Below are 24,519 nucleotides of genomic sequence, written 5' to 3'. Positions count from 1 at the left end.
GAAATTGATGACGTCGCTTTGAATGCTGCATACTGCACACAAAAGAAGTCCGGAGTTCATATAAGTTTAAAAAACATTGAAGTGGCCGTGTAACAGATGAGTTCTCGTCCGAAACCCTGATACTCCGAAAGACTATGTCCAGTTTGTACACGAAGTGCGTCCAGTTTTGGCCATGACCCTCTCTACCCTTTCGCGCATGCTATGCGGGTGATATGATGATACCATGCTAAGTTTCAACATTTTCAGGATTCATTTTGTAGTGATTTTCAATTTCACGGTCATTTAGCTCTCTAAAACAATTACGTAAATGACCGAAAAACAACAAATGATGTCAGAATATGTTGGAAATTGATGACGTCACTTTGAATGCTGCATACTGAACACAAAAGAAGTCCGGAGTTCTAATAAGTTTAAAAAACATTGAAGTGGCCGTGTAACAGATGAGTTCTTGTCCGAAACCCTGATACTCCGAAAGAGTATGTCCAGTTTGTACACGAAGTGCGTCCAGTTTTTGCCATGACCCTCTCTACTCTTTCGCGCGTGCTATGCGGGTGATATGATGATACCATGCCAAGTTTCAACATTTTCAGGATTCATTTTGTAGTGATTTTCAATTTCACGGTCATTTAGCTCTCTAAAACAATTAGGTAAATGACCGAAAAACAACAAATGATGTCAGAACATGTTGGAAATTGATGACGTCGCTTTGAATGCTGCATACTGAACACAAAAGAAGTCCAGAGTTCAAATAAGTTTAGAAGTGGCCGTGTAACAGATGAGTTCTCGTCCGAAACCCTGATACTCCGAAAGAGTACGTCCAGTTTGTACATGAATTGCGTCCAGTTTTTGCCGTGACCCTCTCTACTCTTTCGCGCATGCTATGCGGGTGATATGATGATACCATGCCAAGGTTCAACATTTTCAGGTTTCATTTTGTAGTGATTTTCAATTTCACGGTCATTTAGCTCTCTAAAACAATTAGGTAAATGACCGAAAAACTACAAATGATGTCAGAACATGTTGGAAATTGATGACGTCGCTTTGAATGCTGCATACTGAACACAAAAGAAGTCCGGAGTTCAAATAAGTTTAAAAAACATTGAAGTGGCCGTGTAACAGATGAGTTCTCGTCCGAACCCTGATACTCCGAAAGAGTATGTCCAGTTTGTACACGAATTGCGTCCAGTTTTTGCCGTGACCCTCTCTACTCTTTCGCGCATGCTATGCGGGTGATATGATGATACCATGCCAAGTTTCAACATTTTCAGGATTCATTTTGTAGTGATTTTCAATTTCACGGTCATTTAGCTCTCTAAAACAATTAGGTAAATGACCGAAAAACAACAAATGATGTCAGAACATGTTGGAAATTGATGACGTCGCTTTGAATGCTGCATACTGAACACAAAAGAAGTCCGGAGTTCAAATAAGTTTAAAAAACATTGAAGTGGCCGTGTAACAGATGAGTTCTCGTCCGAAACCCTGATACTCCGAAAGAGTATGTCCAGTTTGTACACGAATTGCGTCCAGTTTTTGCCCTGACCCTCTCTACTCTTTCGCGCATGCTATGCGGGTGATATGATTATACCATGCCAAGGTTCAACATTTTCAGGTTTCATTTTGTAGTGATTTTCAAGTTCACGGTGATTTAGCTCTCTAAAACAATTAGGTAAATGACCGAAAAACAACAAATGATGTCAGAACATGTTGGAAATTGATGACGTCGCTTTGAATGCTGCATACTGAACACAAAAGAAGTCCGGAGTTCAAATAAGTTTAAAAAACATTGAAGTGGCCGTGTAACAGATGAGTTCTCGTCCGAAACCCTGATACTCCGAAAGAGTATGTCCAGTTTGTACACGAATTGCGTCCAGTTTTTGCCGTGACCCTCTCTACTCTTTCGCGCATGCTATGCGGGTGATATGATGATACCATGCCAAGGTTCAACATTTTCAGGTTTCATTTTGTAGTGATTTTCAATTTCACGGTCATTTAGCTCTCTAAAACAATTAGGTAAATGACCGAAAAACAACAAATGATGTCAGAATATGTTGGAAATTGATGACGTCACTTTGAATGCTGCATACTGAACACAAAAGAAGTCCGGAGTTCTAATAAGTTTAAAAAACATTGAAGTGGCCGTGTAACAGATGAGTTCTCGTCCGAAACCCTGATACTCCGAAAGAGTATGTCCAGTTTGTACACGAAGTGTGTCCAGTTTTTGCCATGACCCTCTCTACTCTTTCGCGCGTGCTATGCGGGTGATATGATGATACCATGCCAAGTTTCTACATTTTCAGGATTCATTTTGTAGTGATTTTCAATTTCACGGTCATTTAGCTCTCTAAAACAATTAGGTAAATGACCGAAAAACAACAAATGATGTCAGAACATGTTGGAAATTGATGACGTCGCTTTGAATGCTGCATACTGAACACAAAAGAAGTCCAGAGTTCAAATAAGTTTAGAAGTGGCCGTGTAACAGATGAGTTCTCGTCCGAAACCCTGATACTCCGAAAGAGTACGTCCAGTTTGTACATGAATTGCGTCCAGTTTTTGCCGTGACCCTCTCTACTCTTTCGCGCATGCTATGCGGGTGATATGATGATACCATGCCAAGGTTCAACATTTTCAGGTTTCATTTTGTAGTGATTTTCAATTTCACGGTCATTTAGCTCTCTAAAACAATTAGGTAAATGACCGAAAAACTACAAATGATGTCAGAACATGTTGGAAATTGATGACGTCGCTTTGAATGCTGCATACTGAACACAAAAGAAGTCCGGAGTTCAAATAAGTTTAAAAAACATTGAAGTGGCCGTGTAACAGATGAGTTCTCGTCCGAACCCTGATACTCCGAAAGAGTAAGTCCAGTTTGTACACGAATTGCGTCCAGTTTTTGCCGTGACCCTCTCTACTCTTTCGCGCATGCTATGCGGGTGATATGATGATACCATGCCAAGTTTCAACATTTTCAGGATTCATTTTGTAGTGATTTTCAATTTCACGGTCATTTAGCTCTCTAAAACAATTAGGTAAATGACCGAAAAACAACAAATGATGTCAGAACATGTTGGAAATTGATGACGTCGCTTTGAATGCTGCATACTGAACACAAAAGAAGTCCGGAGTTCAAATAAGTTTAAAAAACATTGAAGTGGCCGTGTAACAGATGAGTTCTCGTCCGAAACCCTGATACTCCGAAAGAGTATGTCCAGTTTGTACACGAATTGCGTCCAGTTTTTGCCCTGACCCTCTCTACTCTTTCGCGCATGCTATGCGGGTGATATGATTATACCATGCCAAGGTTCAACATTTTCAGGTTTCATTTTGTAGTGATTTTCAATTTCACGGTGATTTAGCTCTCTAAAACAATTAGGTAAATGACCGAAAAACAACAAATGATGTCAGAACATGTTGGAAATTGATGACGTCGCTTTGAATGCTGCATACTGAACACAAAAGAAGTCCGGAGTTCAAATAAGTTTAAAAAACATTGAAGTGGCCGTGTAACAGATGAGTTCTCGTCCGAAACCCTGATACTCCGAAAGAGTATGTCCAGTTTGTACACGAATTGCGTCCAGTTTTTGCCGTGACCCTCTCTACTCTTTCGCGCATGCTATGCGGGTGATATGATGATACCATGCCAAGGTTCAACATTTTCAGGTTTCATTTTGTAGTGATTTTCAATTTCACGGTCATTTAGCTCTCTAAAACAATTAGGTAAATGACCGAAAAACAACAAATGATGTCAGAACATGTTGGAAATTGATGACGTCGCTTTGAATGCTGCATACTGCACACGAAAGAAGTCCGGAGTTCATATAAGTTTAAAAAACATTGAAGTGGCCGTGTAACAGATGAGTTCTCGTCCGAAACCCTGATACTCCGAAAGACTATGTCCAGTTTGTACACGAAGTGCGTCCAGTTTTGGCCATGACCCTCTCTACCCTTTCGCGCATGCTATGCGGGTGATATGATGATACCATGCTAAGTTTCAACATTTTCAGGATTCATTTTGTAGTGATTTTCAATTTCACGGTCATTTAGCTCTCTAAAACAATTACGTAAATGACCGAAAAACAACAAATGATGTCAGAATATGTTGGAAATTGATGACGTCACTTTGAATGCTGCATACTGAACACAAAAGAAGTCCGGAGTTCTAATAAGTTTAAAAAACATTGAAGTGGCCGTGTAACAGATGAGTTCTCGTCCGAAACCCTGATACTCCGAAAGAGTATGTCCTGATTGTACACGAAGTGCGTCCAGTTTTTGCCATGACCCTCTCTACTCTTTCGCGCGTGCTATGCGGGTGATATGATGATACCATGCCAAGTTTCAACATTTTCAGGATTCATTTTGTAGTGATTTTCAATTTCACGGTCATTTAGCTCTCTAAAACAATTAGGTAAATGACCGAAAAACAACAAATGATGTCAGAACATGTTGGAAATTGATGACGTCGCTTTGAATGCTGCATACTGAACACAAAAGAAGTCCAGAGTTCAAATAAGTTTAGAAGTGGCCGTGTAACAGATGAGTTCTCGTCCGAAACCCTGATACTCCGAAAGAGTACGTCCAGTTTGTACATGAATTGCGTCCAGTTTTTGCCGTGACCCTCTCTACTCTTTCGCGCATGCTATGCGGGTGATATGATGATACCATGCCAAGGTTCAACATTTTCAGGTTTCATTTTGTAGTGATTTTCAATTTCACGGTCATTTAGCTCTCTAAAACAATTAGGTAAATGACCGAAAAACTACAAATGATGTCAGAACATGTTGGAAATTGATGACGTCGCTTTGAATGCTGCATACTGAACACAAAAGAAGTCCGGAGTTCAAATAAGTTTAAAAAACATTGAAGTGGCCGTGTAACAGATGAGTTCTCGTCCGAACCCTGATACTCCGAAAGAGTATGTCCAGTTTGTACACGAATTGCGTCCAGTTTTTGCCGTGACCCTCTCTACTCTTTCGCGCATGCTATGCGGGTGATATGATGATACCATGCCAAGTTTCAACATTTTCAGGATTCATTTTGTAGTGATTTTCAATTTCACGGTCATTTAGCTCTCTAAAACAATTAGGTAAATGACCGAAAAACAACAAATGATGTCAGAACATGTTGGAAATTGATGACGTCGCTTTGAATGCTGCATACTGAACACAAAAGAAGTCCGGAGTTCAAATAAGTTTAAAAAACATTGAAGTGGCCGTGTAACAGATGAGTTCTCGTCCGAAACCCTGATACTCCGAAAGAGTATGTCCAGTTTGTACACGAATTGCGTCCAGTTTTTGCCCTGACCCTCTCTACTCTTTCGCGCATGCTATGCGGGTGATATGATGATACCATGCCAAGGTTCAACATTTTCAGGTTTCATTTTGTAGTGATTTTCAATTTCACGGTGATTTAGCTCTCTAAAACAATTAGGTAAATGACCGAAAAACAACAAATGATGTCAGAACATGTTGGAAATTGATGACGTCGCTTTGAATGCTGCATACTGAACACAAAAGAAGTCCGGAGTTCAAATAAGTTTAAAAAACATTGAAGTGGCCGTGTAACAGATGAGTTCTCGTCCGAAACCCTGATACTCCGAAAGAGTATGTCCAGTTTGTACACGAATTGCGTCCAGTTTTTGCCCTGACCCTCTCTACTCTTTCGCGCATGCTATGCGGGTGATATGATTATACCATGCCAAGGTTCAACATTTTCAGGTTTCATTTTTTAGTGATTTTCAATTTCACGGTGATTTAGCTCTCTAAAACAATTAGGTAAATGACCGAAAAACAACAAATGATGTCAGAACATGTTGGAAATTGATGACGTCGCTTTGAATGCTGCATACTGAACACAAAAGAAGTCCGGAGTTCAAATAAGTTTAAAAAACATTGAAGTGGCCGTGTAACAGATGAGTTCTCGTCCGAAACCCTGATACTCCGAAAGAGTATGTCCAGTTTGTACACGAATTGCGTCCAGTTTTTGCCGTGACCCTCTCTACTCTTTCGCGCATGCTATGCGGGTGATATGATGATACCATGCCAAGGTTCAACATTTTCAGGTTTCATTTTGTAGTGATTTTCAATTTCACGGTCATTTAGCTCTCTAAAACAATTACGTAAATGACCGAAAAACAACAAATGATGTCAGAATATGTTGGAAATTGATGACGTCACTTTGAATGCTGCATACTGAACACAAAAGAAGTCCGGAGTTCTAATAAGTTTAAAAAACATTGAAGTGGCCGTGTAACAGATGAGTTCTCGTCCGAAACCCTGATACTCCGAAAGAGTATGTCCAGTTTGTACACGAATTGCGTCCAGTTTTTGCCCTGACCCTCTCTACTCTTTCGCGCATGCTATGCGGGTGATATGATTATACCATGCCAAGGTTCAACATTTTCAGGTTTCATTTTTTAGTGATTTTCAATTTCACGGTGATTTAGCTCTCTAAAACAATTAGGTAAATGACCGAAAAACAACAAATGATGTCAGAACATGTTGGAAATTGATGACGTCGCTTTGAATGCTGCATACTGAACAGAAAAGAAGTCCGGAGTTCAAATAAGTTTAAAAAACATTGAAGTGGCCGTGTAACAGATGAGTTCTCGTCCGAAACCCTGATACTCCGAAAGAGTATGTCCAGTTTGTACACGAATTGCGTCCAGTTTTTGCCCTGACCCTCTCTACTCTTTCGCGCATGCTATGCGGGTGATATGATTATACCATGCCAAGGTTCAACATTTTCAGGTTTCATTTTTTAGTGATTTTCAATTTCACGGTGATTTAGCTCTCTAAAACAATTAGGTAAATGACCGAAAAACAACAAATGATGTCAGAACATGTTGGAAATTGATGACGTCGCTTTGAATGCTGCATACTGAACACAAAAGAAGTCCGGAGTTCAAATAAGTTTAAAAAACATTGAAGTGGCCGTGTAACAGATGAGTTCTCGTCCGAAACCCTGATACTCCGAAAGAGTATGTCCAGTTTGTACACGAATTGCGTCCAGTTTTTGCCGTGACCCTCTCTACTCTTTCGCGCATGCTATGCGGGTGATATGATGATACCATGCCAAGGTTCAACATTTTCAGGTTTCATTTTGTAGTGATTTTCAATTTCACGGTCATTTAGCTCTCTAAAACAATTACGTAAATGACCGAAAAACAACAAATGATGTCAGAATATGTTGGAAATTGATGACGTCACTTTGAATGCTGCATACTAAACACAAAAGAAGTCCGGAGTTCTAATAAGTTTAAAAAACATTGAAGTGGCCGTGTAACAGATGAGTTCTCGTCCGAAACCCTGATACTCCGAAAGAGTATGTCCTGATTGTACACGAAGTGCGTCCAGTTTTTGCCATGACCCTCTCTACTCTTTCGCGCGTGCTATGCGGGTGATATGATGATACCATGCCAAGTTTCAACATTTTCAGGATTCATTTTGTAGTGATTTTCAATTTCACGGTCATTTAGCTCTCTAAAACAATTAGGTAAATGACCGAAAAACAACAAATGATGTCAGAACATGTTGGAAATTGATGACGTCGCTTTGAATGCTGCATACTGAACACAAAAGAAGTCCAGAGTTCAAATAAGTTTAGAAGTGGCCGTGTAACAGATGAGTTCTCGTCCGAAACCCTGATACTCCGAAAGAGTACGTCCAGTTTGTACATGAATTGCGTCCAGTTTTTGCCGTGACCCTCTCTACTCTTTCGCGCATGCTATGCGGGTGATATGGTGATACCATGCCAAGGTTCAACATTTTCAGGTTTCATTTTGTAGTGATTTTCAATTTCACGGTCATTTAGCTCTCTAAAACAATTAGGTAAATGACCGAAAAACTAAAAATGATGTCAGAACATGTTGGAAATTGATGACGTCGCTTTGAATGCTGCATACTGAACACAAAAGAAGTCCGGAGTTCAAATAAGTTTAAAAAACATTGAAGTGGCCGTGTAACAGATGAGTTCTCGTCCGAACCCTGATACTCCGAAAGAGTATGTCCAGTTTGTACACGAATTGCGTCCAGTTTTTGCCGTGACCCTCTCTACTCTTTCGCGCATGCTATGCGGGTGATATGATGATACCATGCCAAGTTTCAACATTTTCAGGATTCATTTTGTAGTGATTTTCAATTTCACGGTCATTTAGCTCTCTAAAACAATTAGGTAAATGACCGAAAAACAACAAATGATGTCAGAACATGTTGGAAATTGATGACGTCGCTTTGAATGCTGCATACTGAACACAAAAGAAGTCCGGAGTTCAAATAAGTTTAAAAAACATTGAAGTGGCCGTGTAACAGATGAGTTCTCGTCCGAAACCCTGATACTCCGAAAGAGTATGTCCAGTTTGTACACGAATTGCGTCCAGTTTTTGCCCTGACCCTCTCTACTCTTTCGCGCATGCTATGCGGGTGATATGATGATACCATGCCAAGGTTCAACATTTTCAGGTTTCATTTTTTAGTGATTTTCAATTTCACGGTGATTTAGCTCTCTAAAACAATTAGGTAAATGACCGAAAAACAACAAATGATGTCAGAACATGTTGGAAATTGATGACGTCGCTTTGAATGCTGCATACTGAACACAAAAGAAGTCCGGAGTTCAAATAAGTTTAAAAAACATTGAAGTGGCCGTGTAACAGATGAGTTCTCGTCCGAAACCCTGATACTCCGAAAGAGTATGTCCAGTTTGTACACGAATTGCGTCCAGTTTTTGCCCTGACCCTCTCTACTCTTTCGCGCATGCTATGCGGGTGATATGATGATACCATGCCAAGGTTCAACATTTTCAGGTTTCATTTTTTAGTGATTTTCAATTTCACGGTGATTTAGCTCTCTAAAACAATTAGGTAAATGACCGAAAAACAACAAATGATGTCAGAACATGTTGGAAATTGATGACGTCGCTTTGAATGCTGCATACTGAACACAAAAGAAGTCCGGAGTTCAAATAAGTTTAAAAAACATTGAAGTGGCCGTGTAACAGATGAGTTCTCGTCCGAAACCCTGATACTCCGAAACAGTATGTCCAGTTTGTACACGAATTGCGTCCAGTTTTTGCCGTGACCCTCTCTACTCTTTCGCGCATGCTATGCGGGTGATATGATGATACCATGCCAAGGTTCAACATTTTCAGGTTTCATTTTGTAGTGATTTTCAATTTCACGGTCATTTAGCTCTCTAAAACAATTAGGTAAATGACCGAAAAACAACAAATGATGTCAGAACATGTTGGAAATTGATGACGTCGCTTTGAATGCTGCATACTGCACACAAAAGAAGTCCGGAGTTCATATAAGTTTAAAAAACATTGAAGTGGCCGTGTAACAGATGAGTTCTCGTCCGAAACCCTGATACTCCGAAAGAGTGTGTCCAGTTTGTACACGAAGTGCGTCCAGTTTTGGCCATGACCCTCTCTACCCTTTCGCGCATGCTATGCGGGTGATATGATGATACCATGCTAAGTTTCAACATTTTCAGGATTCATTTTGTAGTGATTTTCAATTTCACGGTCATTTAGCTCTCTAAAACAATTAGGTAAATGACCGAAAAACAACAAATGATGTCAGAACATGTTGGAAATTGATGACGTCGCTTTGAATGCTGCATACTGAACACAAAAGAAGTCCGGAGTTCAAATAAGTTTAAAAAACATTGAAGTGGCCGTGTAACAGATGAGTTCTCGTCCGAAACCCTGATACTCCGAAAGAGTATGTCCAGTTTGTACACGAATTGCGTCCAGTTTTTGCCCTGACCCTCTCTACTCTTTCGCGCATGCTATGCGGGTGATATGATTATACCATGCCAAGGTTCAACATTTTCAGGTTTCATTTTTTAGTGATTTTCAATTTCACGGTGATTTAGCTCTCTAAAACAATTAGGTAAATGACCGAAAAACAACAAATGATGTCAGAACATGTTGGAAATTGATGACGTCGCTTTGAATGCTGCATACTGAACACAAAAGAAGTCCGGAGTTCAAATAAGTTTAAAAAACATTGAAGTGGCCGTGTAACAGATGAGTTCTCGTCCGAAACCCTGATACTCCGAAAGAGTATGTCCAGTTTGTACACGAATTGCGTCCAGTTTTTGCCGTGAACCTCTCTACTCTTTCGCGCATGCTATGCGGGTGATATGATGATACCATGCCAAGGTTCAACATTTTCAGGTTTCATTTTGTAGTGATTTTCAATTTCACGGTCATTTAGCTCTCTAAAACAATTAGGTAAATGACCGAAAAACAACAAATGATGTCAGAACATGTTGGAAATTGATGACGTCGCTTTGAATGCTGCATACTGCACACAAAAGAAGTCCGGAGTTCATATAAGTTTAAAAAACATTGAAGTGGCCGTGTAACAGATGAGTTCTCGTCCGAAACCCTGATACTCCGAAAGAGTGTGTCCAGTTTGTACACGAAGTGCGTCCAGTTTCGGCCATGACCCTCTCTACCCTTTCGCGCATGCTATGCGGGTGATATGATGATACCATGCTAAGTTTCAACATTTTCAGTATTCATTTTGTAGTGATTTTCAATTTCACGGTCGTTTAGCTCTCTAAAACAATTACGTAAATGACCGAAAAACAACAAATGATGTCAGAATATGTTGGAAATTGATGACGTCACTTTGAATGCTGCATACTGAACACAAAAGAAGTCCGGAGTTCTAATAAGTTTAAAAAACATTTAAGTGGCCGTGTAACAGATGAGTTCTCGTCCGAAACCCTGATACTCCGAAAGAGTATGTCCAGTTTGTACACGAAGTGCGTCCAGTTTTTGCCATGACCCTCTCTACTCTTTCGCGCGTGCTATGCGGGTGATATGATGGTACCATGCCAAGTTTCAACATTTTCAGGATTCATTTTGTAGTGATTTTCAATTTCACGGTCATTTAGCTCTCTAAAACAATTAGGTAAATGACCGAAAAACAACAAATGATGTCAGAACATGTTGGAAATTGATGACGTCGCTTTGAATGCTGCATACTGAACACAAAAGAAGTCCAGAGTTCAAATAAGTTTAGAAGTGGCCGTGTAACAGATGAGTTCTCGTCTGAAACCCTGATACTCCGAAAGAGTACGTCCAGTTTGTACATGAATTGCGTCCAGTTTTTGCCGTGACCCTCTCTACTCTTTCGCGCATGCTATGCGGGTGATATGATGATACCATGCCAAGGTTCAACATTTTCAGGTTTCATTTTGTAGTGATTTTCAATTTCACGGTCATTTAGCTCTCTAAAACAATTAGGTAAATGACCGAAAAACTACAAATGATGTCAGAACATGTTGGAAATTGATGACGTCGCTTTGAATGCTGCATACTGAACACAAAAGAAGTCCGGAGTTCAAATAAGTTTAAAAAACATTGAAGTGGCCGTGTAACAGATGAGTTCTCGTCCGAACCCTGATACTCCGAAAGAGTATGTCCAGTTTGTACACGAATTGCGTCCAGTTTTTGCCGTGACCCTCTCTACTCTTTCGCGCATGCTATGCGGGTGATATGATGATACCATGCCAAGTTTCAACATTTTCAGGATTCATTTTGTAGTGATTTTCAATTTCACGGTCATTTAGCTCTCTAAAACAATTAGGTAAATGACCGAAAAACAACAAATGATGTCAGAACATGTTGGAAATTGATGACGTCGCTTTGAATGCTGCATACTGAACACAAAAGAAGTCCGGAGTTCAAATAAGTTTAAAAAACATTGAAGTGGCCGTGTAACAGATGAGTTCTCGTCCGAAACCCTGATACTCCGAAAGAGTATGTCCAGTTTGTACACGAATTGCGTCCAGTTTTTGCCCTGACCCTCTCTACTCTTTCGCGCATGCTATGCGGGTGATATGATGATACCATGCCAAGGTTCAACATTTTCAGGTTTCATTTTGTAGTGATTTTCAATTTCACGGTGATTTAGCTCTCTAAAACAATTAGGTAAATGACCGAAAAACAACAAATGATGTCAGAACATGTTGGAAATTGATGACGTCGCTTTGAATGCTGCATACTGAACACAAAAGAAGTCTGGAGTTCAAATAAGTTTAAAAAACATTGAAGTGGCCGTGTAACAGATGAGTTCTCGTCCGAAACCCTGATACTCCGAAAGAGTATGTCCAGTTTGTACACGAATTGCGTCCAGTTTTTGCCGTGACCATCTCTACTCTTTCGCGCATGCTATGCGGGTGATATGATGATACCATGCCAAGGTTCAACATTTTCAGGTTTCATTTTGTACTGATTTTCAATTTCCCGGTCATTTAGCTCTCTAAAACAATTAGGTAAATGACCGAAAAACTACAAATGATGTCAGAACATGTTGGAAATTGATGACGTCGCTTTGAATGCTGCATACTTCACACAAAAGAAGTCCGGAGTTCATATAAGTTTAAAAAACATTGAAGTGGCCGTGTAACAGATGAGTTCTCGTCCGAAACCCTGATACTCCGAAAGAGTATGTCCAGTTTGTACACGAAGTGCGTCCAGTTTTGGCCATGACCCTCTCTACTCTTTCGTGCGTGCTATGCGGGTGATATGATGATACCATGCCAAGTTTCAACATTTTCAGGATTCATTTTGTAGTGATTTTCAATTTCACGGTCATTTAGCTCTCTAAAACAATTAGGTAAATGACCGAAAAACAACAAATGATGTCAGAACATGTTGGAAATTGATGACGTAGCTTTGAATGCTGCATACTGAACACAAAAGAAGTCCGGAGTTCAAATAAGTTTAAAAAACATTGAAGTGGCCGTGTAACAGATGAGTTCTCGTCCGAAACCCTGATACTCCGAAAGAGTATGTCCAGTTTGTACACGAATTGCGTCCAGTTTTTGCCCTGACCCTCTCTACTCTTTCGCGCATGCTATGCGGGTGATATGATGATACCATGCCAAGGTTCAACATTTTCAGGTTTCATTTTGTAGTGATTTTCAATTTCACGGTGATTTAGCTCTCTAAAACAATTAGGTAAATGACCGAAAAACAACAAATGATGTCAGAACATGTTGGAAATTGATGACGTCGCTTTGAATGCTGCATACTGAACACAAAAGAAGTCTGGAGTTCAAATAAGTTTAAAAAACATTGAAGTGGCCGTGTAACAGATGAGTTCTCGTCCGAAACCCTGATACTCCGAAAGAGTATGTCCAGTTTGTACACGAATTGCGTCCAGTTTTTGCCGTGACCCTCTCTACTCTTTCGCGCATGCTATGCGGGTGATATGATGATACCATGCCAAGGTTCAACATTTTCAGGTTTCATTTTGTAGTGATTTTCAATTTCACGGTCATTTAGCTCTCTAAAACAATTAGGTAAATGACCGAAAAACTACAAATGATGTCAGAACATGTTGGAAATTGATGACGTCGCTTTGAATGCTGCATACTGCACACAAAAGAAGTCCGGAGTTCATATAAGTTTAAAAAACATTGAAGTGGCCGTGTAACAGATGAGTTCTCGTCCGAAACCCTGATACTCCGAAAGAGTATGTCCAGTTTGTACACGAAGTGCGTCCAGTTTTGGCCATGACCCTCTCTACTCTTTCGTGCGTGCTATGCGGGTGATATGATGATACCATGCCAAGTTTCAACATTTTCAGGATTCATTTTGTAGTGATTTTCAATTTCACGGTCATTTAGCTCTCTAAAACAATTAGGTAAATGACCGAAAAACAACAAATGATGTCAGAACATGTTGGAAATTGATGACGTAGCTTTGAATGCTGCATACTGAACACAAAAGAAGTCCGGAGTTCAAATAAGTTTAAAAAACATTGAAGTGGCCGTGTAACAGATGAGTTCTCGTCCGAAACCCTGATACTCCGAAAGAGTATGTCCAGTTTGTACACGAATTGCGTCCAGTTTTTGCCGTGACCCTCTCTACTCTTTCGCGCATGCTATGCGGGTGATATGATGATACCATGCCAGGTTTCAACATTTTTAGGATTCATTTTGTAGTGATTTTCAATTTCACGGTCATTTAGCTCTCTAAAACAATTAGGTAAATGACCGAAAAACAACAAATGATGTGAGAACATGTTGGAAATTGATGACGTCGCTTTGAATGCTGCATACTGAACACAAAAGAAGTCCGGAGTTCTAATAAGTTTAAAAAACATTGAAGTGGCCGTGTAACAGATGAGTTCTCGTCCGAAACCCTGATACTCCGAAAGAGTATGTCCAGTTTGTACACGAAGTGCGTCCAGTTTTTGCCGTGACCCTCTCTACTCTTTCGCGCATGCTATGCGGGTGATATGATGATACCATGCCAAGGTTCAACAATTTCAGGTTTCATTTTGTAGTGATTTTCAATTTCATGGTCATTTAGCTCTCTAAAACAATTAGGTAAATGACCGAAAAACAACAAATGATGTCAGAACATGTTGGAAATTGATGACGTCGCTTTGAATGCTGCATACTGCACACAAAAGAAGTCCGGAGTTCATATAAGTTTAAAAAACATTGAAGTGGCCGTGTAACAGATGAGTTCTCGTCCGAAACCCTGATACTCCGAAAGAGTGTGTCCAGTTTGTACACGAAGTGCGTCCAGTTTTGGCCATGACCCTCTCTACCCTTTCGCGCATGCTATGCGGGTGATATGATGATACCATGCTAAGTTTCAACATTTTCAGGATTCATTTTGTAGTGATTTTCAATTTCACGGTCATTTAGCTCTCTAAAACAATTAGGTAAATGACCGAAAAACAACAAATGATGTCAGAACATGTTGGAAATTGATGACGTCGCTTTGAATGCTGCATACTGAACACAAAAGAAGTCCGGAGTTGAAATAAGTTTAAAAAACATTGAAGTGGCCGTGTAACAGATGAGTTCTCGTCCGAAACCCTGATACTCCGAAAGAGTATGTCCAGTTTGTACACGAATTGCGTCCAGTTTTTGCCCTGACCCTCTCTACTCTTTCGCGCATGCTATGCGGGTGATATGATGATACCATGCCAAGGTTCAACATTTTCAGGTTTCATTTTGTAGTGATTTTCAATTTCACGGTGATTTAGCTCTCTAAAACAATTAGGTAAATGACCGAAAAACAACAAATGATGTCAGAACATGTTCGAAATTGATGACGTCGCTTTGAATGCTGCATACTGAACACAAAAGAAGTCCGGAGTTCAAATAAGTTTAAAAAACATTGAAGTGGCCGTGTAACAGATGAGTTCTCGTCCGAAACCCTGATACTCCGAAAGAGTATGTCCAGTTTGTACACGAATTGCGTCCAGTTTTTGCCCTGACCCTCTCTACTCTTTCGCGCATGCTATGCGGGTGATATGATTATACCATGCCAAGGTTCAACATTTTCAGGTTTCATTTTTTAGTGATTTTCAATTTCACGGTGATTTAGCTCTCTAAAACAATTAGGTAAATGACCGAAAAACAACAAATGATGTCAGAACATGTTGGAAATTGATGACGTCGCTTTGAATGCTGCATACTGAACACAAAAGAAGTCCGGAGTTCAAATAAGTTTAAAAAACATTGAAGTGGCCGTGTAACAGATGAGTTCTCGTCCGAAACCCTGATACTCCGAAAGAGTATGTCCAGTTTGTACACGAATTGCGTCCAGTTTTTGCCCTGACCCTCTCTACTCTTTCGCGCATGCTATGCGGGTGATATGATGATACCATGCCAAGGTTCAACATTTTCAGGTTTCATTTTGTAGTGATTTTCAATTTCACGGTGATTTAGCTCTCTAAAACAATTAGGTAAATGACCGAAAAACAACAAATGATGTCAGAACATGTTGGAAATTGATGACGTCGCTTTGAATGCTGCATACTGAACACAAAAGAAGTCTGGAGTTCAAATAAGTTTAAAAAACATTGAAGTGGCCGTGTAACAGATGAGTTCTCGTCCGAAACCCTGATACTCCGAAAGAGTATGTCCAGTTTGTACACGAATTGCCTCCAGTTTTTGCCCTGACCCTCTCTACTCTTTCGCGCATGCTATGCGGGTGATATGATGATACCATGCCAAGGTTCAACATTTTCAGGTTTCATTTTGTAGTGATTTTCAATTTCACGGTGATTTAGCTCTCTAAAACAATTAGGTAAATGACCGAAAAACAACAAATGATGTCAGAACATGTTCGAAATTGATGACGTCGCTTTGAATGCTGCATACTGAACACAAAAGAAGTCCGGAGTTCAAATAAGTTTAAAAAACATTGAAGTGGCCGTGTAACAGATGAGTTCTCGTCCGAAACCCTGATACTCCGAAAGAGTATGTCCAGTTTGTACACGAATTGCGTCCAGTTTTTGCCCTGACCCTCTCTACTCTTTCGCGCATGCTATGCGGGTGATATGATTATACCATGCCAAGGTTCAACATTTTCAGGTTTCATTTTTTAGTGATTTTCAATTTCACGGTGATTTAGCTCTCTAAAACAATTAGGTAAATGACCGAAAAACAACAAATGATGTCAGAACATGTTGGAAATTGATGACGTCGCTTTGAATGCTGCATACTGAACACAAAAGAAGTCCGGAGTTCAAATAAGTTTAAAAAACATTGAAGTGGCCGTGTAACAGATGAGTTCTCGTCCGAAACCCTGATACTCCGAAAGAGTATGTCCAGTTTGTACACGAATTGCGTCCAGTTTTTGCCGTGACCCTCTCTACTCTTTCGCGCATGCTATGCGGGTGATATGATGATACCATGCCAAGGTTCAACATTTTCAGGTTTCATTTTGTAGTGATTTTCAATTTCACGGTCATTTAGCTCTCTAAAACAATTAGGTAAATGACCGAAAAACAACAAATGATGTCAGAACATGTTGGAAATTGATGACGTCGCTTTGAATGCTGCATACTGCACACAAAAGAAGTCCGGAGTTCATATAAGTTTAAAAAACATTGAAGTGGCCGTGTAACAGATGAGTTCTCGTCCGAAACCCTGATACTCCGAAAGAGTGTGTCCAGTTTGTACACGAAGTGCGTCCAGTTTTGGCCATGACCCTCTCTACCCTTTCGCGCATGCTATGCGGGTGATATGATGATACCATGCTAAGTTTCAACATTTTCAGGATTCATTTTGTAGTGATTTTCAATTTCACGGTCGTTTAGCTCTCTAAAACAATTACGTAAATGACCGAAAAACAACAAATGATGTCAGAATATGTTGGAAATTGATGACGTCACTTTGAATGCTGCATACTGAACACAAAAGAAGTCCGGAGTTCTAATAAGTTTAAAAAACATTGAAGTGGCCGTGTAACAGATGAGTTCTCGTCCGAAACCCTGATACTCCGAAAGAGTATGTCCAGTTTGTACACGAATTGCGTCCAGTTTTTGCCGTGACCCTCTCTACTCTTTCGCGCATGCTATGCGGGTGATATGATGATACCATGCCAAGGTTCAACATTTTCAGGTTTCATTTTGTAGTGATTTTCAATTTCACGGTCATTTAGCTCTCTAAAACAATTAGGTAAATGACCGAAAAACAACAAATGATGTCAGAACATGTTGGAAATTGATGACGTCGCTTTGAATGCTGCATACTGCACACAAAAGAAGTCCGGAGTTCATATAAGTTTAAAAAACATTGAAGTGGCCGTGTAACAGATGAGTTCTCGTCCGAAACCCTGATACTCCGAAAGAGTGTGTCCAGTTTGTACACGAAGTGCGTCCAGTTTTGGCCATGACCCTCTCTACCCTTTCGCGCATGCTATGCGGGTGATATGATGATACCATGCTAAGTTTCAACATTTTCAGGATTCATTTTGTAGTGATTTTCAATTTCACGGTCGTTTAGCTCTCTAAAACAATTACGTAAATGACCGAAAAACAACAAATGATGTCAGAATATGTTGGAAATTGATGACGTCACTTTGAATGCTGCATACTGAACACAAAAGAAGTCCGGAGTTCTAATAAGTTTAAAAAACATTGAAGTGGCCGTGTAACAGATGAGTTCTCGTCCGAAACCCTGATACTCCGAAAGAGTATGTCCAGTTTGTACACGAAGTGCGTCCAGTTTTTGCCATGACCCTCTCTACTCTTTCGCGCGTGCTATGCGGGTGATATGATGATACCATGCCAAGTTTCAACATTTTCAGGATTCATTTTGTAGTGATTTTCAATTTCACGGTCATTTAGCTCTCTAAAACAATTAGGTAAATGACCGAAAAACAACAAATGAGGTCAGAACATGTTGGAAATTGATGACGTCGCTTTGAATGCTGCATACTGAACACAAAAGAAGTCCAGAGTTCAAATAAGTTTAGAAGTGGCCGTGTAACAGATGAGTTCTCGTCTGAAACCCTGATACTCCGAAAGAGTACGTCCAGTTTGTACATGAATTGCGTCCAGTTTTTGCCGTGACCCTCTCTACTCTTTCGCGCATGCTATGCGGGTGATATGATGATACCATGCCAAGGTTCAACATTTTCAGGTTTCATTTTGTAGTGATTTTCAATTTCACGGTCATTTAGCTCTCTAAAACAATTAGGTAAATGACCGAAAAACTACAAATGATGTCAGAACATGTTGGAAATTGATGACGTCGCTTTGAATGCTGCATACTGAACACAAAAGAAGTCCGGAGTTCAAATAAGTTTAAAAAACATTGAAGTGGCCGTGTAACAGATGAGTTCTCGTCCGAACCCTGATACTCCGAAAGAGTATGTCCAGTTTGTACACGAATTGCGTCCAGTTTTTGCCGTGACCCTCTCTACTCTTTCGCGCATGCTATGCGGGTGATATGATGATACCATGCCAAGTTTCAACATTTTCAGGATTCATTTTGTAGTGATTTTCAATTTCACGGTCATTTAGCTCTCTAAAACAATTAGGTAAATGACCGAAAAACAACAAATGATGTCAGAACATGTTGGAAATTGATGACGTCGCTTTGAATGCTGCATACTGAACACAAAAGAAGTCCGGAGTTCAAATAAGTTTAAAAAACATTGAAGTGGCCGTGTAACAGATGAGTTCTCGTCCGAAACCCTGATACTCCGAAAGAGTATGTCCAGTTTGTACACGAATTGCGTCCAGTTTTTGCCCTGACCCTCTCTACTCTTTCGCGCATGCTATGCGGGTGATATGATGATACCATGCCAAGGTTCAACATTTTCAGGTTTCATTTTGTAGTGATTTTCAATTTCACGGTGATTTAGCTCTCTAAAACAATTAGGTAAATGACCGAAAAACAACAAATGATGTCAGAACATGTTGGAAATTGATGACGTCGCTTTGAATGCTGCATACTGAACACAAAAGAAGTCTGGAGTTCAAATAAGTTTAAAAAACATTGAAGTGGCCGTGTAACAGATGAGTTCTCGTCCGAAACCCTGATACTCCGAAAGAGTATGTCCAGTTTGTACACGAATTGCGTCCAGTTTTTGCCGTGACCCTCTCTACTCTTTCGCGCATGCTATGCGGGTGATATGATGATACCATGCCAAGGTTCAACATTTTCAGGTTTCATTTTGTAGTGATTTTCAATTTCACGGTCATTTAGCTCTCTAAAACAATTAGGTAAATGACCGAAAAACTACAAATGATGTCAGAACATGTTGGAAATTGATGACGTCGCTTTGAATGCTGCATACTTCACACAAAAGAAGTCCGGAGTTCATATAAGTTTAAAAAACATTGAAGTGGCCGTGTAACAGATGAGTTCTTGTCCGAAACCCTGATACTCCGAAAGAGTATGTCCAGTTTGTACACGAAGTGCGTCCAGTTTTGGCCATGACCCTCTCTACTCTTTCGTGCGTGCTATGCGGGTGATATGATGATACCATGCCAAGTTTCAACATTTTCAGGATTCATTTTGTAGTGATTTTCAATTTCACGGTCATTTAGCTCTCTAAAACAATTAGGTAAATGACCGAAAAACAACAAATGATGTCAGAACATGTTGGAAATTGATGACGTAGCTTTGAATGCTGCATACTGAACACAAAAGAAGTCCGGAGTTCAAATAAGTTTAAAAAACATTGAAGTGGCCGTGTAACAGATGAGTTCTCGTCCGAAACCCTGATACTCCGAAAGAGTATGTCCAGTTTGTACACGAATTGCGTCCAGTTTTTGCCCTGACCCTCTCTACTCTTTCGCGCATGCTATGCGGGTGATATGATGATACCATGCCAAGGTTCAACATTTTCAGGTTTCATTTTGTAGTGATTTTCAATTTCACGGTGATTTAGCTCTCTAAAACAATTAGGTAAATGACCGAAAAACAACAAATGATGTCAGAACATGTTGGAAATTGATGACGTCGCTTTGAATGCTGCATACTGAACACAAAAGAAGTCTGGAGTTCAAATAAGTTTAAAAAACATTGAAGTGGCCGTGTAACAGATGAGTTCTCGTCCGAAACCCTGATACTCCGAAAGAGTATGTCCAGTTTGTACACGAATTGCGTCCAGTTTTTGCCGTGACCCTCTCTACTCTTTCGCGCATGCTATGCGGGTGATATGATGATACCATGCCAAGGTTCAACATTTTCAGGTTTCATTTTGTAGTGATTTTCAATTTCACGGTCATTTAGCTCTCTAAAACAATTAGGTAAATGACCGAAAAACTACAAATGATGTCAGAACATGTTGGAAATTGATGACGTCGCTTTGAATGCTGCATACTGCACACAAAAGAAGTCCGGAGTTCATATAAGTTTAAAAAACATTGAAGTGGCCGTGTAACAGATGAGTTCTCGTCCGAAACCCTGATACTCCGAAAGAGTATGTCCAGTTTGTACACGAAGTGCGTCCAGTTTTGGCCATGACCCTCTCTACTCTTTCGTGCGTGCTATGCGGGTGATATGATGATACCATGCCAAGTTTCAACATTTTCAGGATTCATTTTGTAGTGATTTTCAATTTCACGGTCATTTAGCTCTCTAAAACAATTAGGTAAATGACCGAAAAACAACAAATGATGTCAGAACATGTTGGAAATTGATGACGTAGCTTTGAATGCTGCATACTGAACACAAAAGAAGTCCGGAGTTCAAATAAGTTTAAAAAACATTGAAGTGGCCGTGTAACAGATGAGTTCTCGTCCGAAACCCTGATACTCCGAAAGAGTATGTCCAGTTTGTACACGAATTGCGTCCAGTTTTTGCCGTGACCCTCTCTACTCTTTCGCGCATGCTATGCGGGTGATATGATGATACCATGCCAGGTTTCAACATTTTTAGGATTCATTTTGTAGTGATTTTCAATTTCACGGTCATTTAGCTCTCTAAAACAATTAGGTAAATGACCGAAAAACAACAAATGATGTGAGAACATGTTGGAAATTGATGACGTCGCTTTGAATGCTGCATACTGAACACAAAAGAAGTCCGGAGTTCTAATAAGTTTAAAAAACATTGAAGTGGCCATGTAACAGATGAGTTCTCGTCCGAAACCCTGGTACTCCGAAAGAGTATGTCCAGTTTGTACACGAATTGCGTTCAGTTTTTGCCGTGACCCTCTCTACCCTTTCGCGCATGCTATGCGGTGGATATGATGATACCATGCCAAGTTTCAACATTTTCAGGATTCATTTTGTAGTGATTTTCAATTTCACGGTCATTTAGCTCTCTAAAACAATTAGGTAAATGACCGAAAAAAAACAAATGATGTTAGAACATGTTGGAAATTGATGACGTCGCTTTGAATGCTGCATACTGAACACAAAGGAGTCCGGAGTTCAAATAAGTTTAAAAAACATTGAAGTGGCCGTGTAACAGATGAGTTCTCGTCCGAAACCCTGATACTCCGAAAGAGTATGTCCAGTTTGTACACGAATTGCGTCCAGTTTTTGCCATGACCCTCTCTACTCTTTCGCGCATGCTATGCGAGTGATATGATGATACCATGCCAAGTTTCAACATTTTCAGGATTTATTTTGTAGTGATTTTCAATTTCACGGTCATTTAGCTCTCTAAAACAATTAGGTAAATGACCGAAAAACAACAAATGATGTCAGAACATGTTGGAAATTCATGAAGTCGCTTTGAATGCTGCATACTGAACACAAAAGAAGTCCGGAGTTCAAATAAGTTTAAAAAACATTGAAGTGGCCGTGTAACAGATGAGTTCTCGTCCGAAACCCTGATACTCCGAAAGAGTACGTCCAGTTTGTACATGAATTGCGTCCAGTTTTTGCCGTGACCCTCTCTACTCTTTCGCGCATGCTATGCGGGTGATATGATGATACCATGCCAAGGTTCAACATTTTCAGGTTTCATTTTGTAGTGATTTTCAATTTCACGGTCATTTAGCTCTCTAAAACAATTAGGTAAATGACCGAAAAAAAACAAATGATGTGAGAACATGTTGGAAATTCATGACGTCGCTTTGAATGCTGCATACTGAACACAAAAGAAGTCCGGAGTTCAAATAAGTTTAAAAAACATTGAAGTGGCCGTGTAACAGATGAGTTCTCGTCCGAAACCCTGATACTCCGAAAGAGTATGTCCAGTTTGTACACGAATTGCGTTCAGTTTTTGCCGTGACCCTCTCTACTCTTTCGCGCATGCTATGCGGTTGATATGATGATACCATGCCAAGTTTCAACATTTTCAGGATTCATTTTGTAGTGATTTTCAATTTCACGGTCATTTAGCTCTCTAAAACAATTAGGTAAATGACCGAAAAAAAACAAATGATGTCAGAACATGTTGGAAATTGATGACGTCGCTTTGAATGCTGCATACTGAACACAAAGGAGTCCGGAGTTCAAATAAGTTTAAAAAACATTGAAGTGGCCGTGTAACAGATGAGTTCTCGTCCGAAACCCTGATACTCCGAAAGAGTATGTCCAGTTTGTACACGAATTGCGTCCAGTTTTTGCCATGACCCTCTCTACTCTTTCGCGCATGCTATGCGAGTGATATGATGATACCATGCCAAGTTTCAACATTTTCAGGATTTATTTTGTAGTGATTTTCAATTTCACGGTCATTTAGCTCTCTAAAACAATTAGGTAAATGACCGAAAAACAACAAATGATGTCAGAATATGTTGGAAATTGATGACGTCGCTTTGAATGCTGCATACTGAACACAAAAGAAGTCCGGAGTTCAAATAAGTTTAAAAAACATTGAAGTGGCCGTGTAACAGATGAGTTCTCGTCCGAAACCCTGATACTCCGAAAGAGTATGTCCAGTTTGTACACGAAGTGCGTCCAGTTTTTGCCGTGACCCTCTCTACTCTTTCGCGCATGCTATGCGGGTGATATGATGATACCATGCCAAGTTTCAACATTTTCAGGATTCAGTTTGTAGCGATTTTAAATTTCATGGTCATTTAGCTCTCTAAAACAATTAGGTAAATGACCGAAAAACAACAAATGATGTCAGAACATGTTGGAAATTGATGACGTCGCTTTGAATGCTGCATACTGAACACAAAAGAAGTCCGGAGTTCAAATAAGTTTAAAAAACATTGAAGTGGCCGTGTAACAGATGAGTTCTCGTCCGAAACCCTGATACTCCGAAAGAGAATGTCCAGTTTGTACACGAATTGCGTTCAGTTTCTGCCGTGACCCTCTCTACTCTTTCGCGCATGCTATGCGGTTGATATGATGATACCATGCCAAGTTTCAACATTTTCAGGATTCATTTTGTAGTGATTTTCAATTTCATGGTCATTTAGCTCTCTAAAACAATTAGGTAAATGACCGAAAAACAACAAATGATGTCAGAACATGTTGGAAATTGATGACGTCGCTTTGAATGCTGCATACTGAACACAAAAGAAGTCCGGAGTTCAAATAAGTTTAAAAAACATTGAAGTGGCCGTGTAACAGATGAGTTCTCGTCCGAAACCCTGATACTCCGAAAGAGTATGTCCAGTTTGTACACGAAGTGCGTCCAGTTTTTGCCGTGACCCTCTCTACTCTTTTGCGCATGCTATGCGGGTGATATGATGATACCATGCCAAGTTTCAACATTTTCAGGATTCATTTTGTAGTGATTTTCAATTTCACGGTCATTTAGCTCTCTAAAACAATTAGGTAAATGACCGAAAAACAACAAATGATGTCAGAATATGTTGGAAATTGATGACGTCGCTTTGAATGCTGCATACTGAACACAAAAGAAGTCCGGAGTTCAAATAAGTTTAAAAAACATTGAAGTGGCCGTGTAACAGATGAGTTCTCGTCCGAAACCCTGATACTCCGAAAGAGTATGTCCAGTTTGTACACGAAGTGCGTCCAGTTTTTGCCGTGACCCTCTCTACTCTTTCGCGCATGCTATGCGGGTGATATGATGATACCATGCCAAGTTTCAACATTTTCAGGATTCAGTTTGTAGCGATTTTAAATTTCATGGTCATTTAGCTCTCTAAAACAATTAGGTAAATGACCGAAAAACAACAAATGATGTCAGAACATGTTGGAAATTGATGACGTCGCTTTGAATGCTGCATACTGAACACAAAAGAAGTCCGGAGTTCAAATAAGTTTAAAAAACATTGAAGTGGCCGTGTAACAGATGAGTTCTCGTCCGAAACCCTGATACTCCGAAAGAGAATGTCCAGTTTGTACACGAATTG

This window comes from Triticum urartu, chromosome 7A (assembly GCF_056163025.1).
Source record: "Triticum urartu cultivar PI428250 chromosome 7A, HENAU_Tu73, whole genome shotgun sequence".
NCBI lineage: Eukaryota > Viridiplantae > Streptophyta > Magnoliopsida > Poales > Poaceae > Triticum > Triticum urartu.
The sequence above is the reverse complement of the archived record's forward strand: the minus strand, read 5'-3'. Positions refer to the sequence as shown.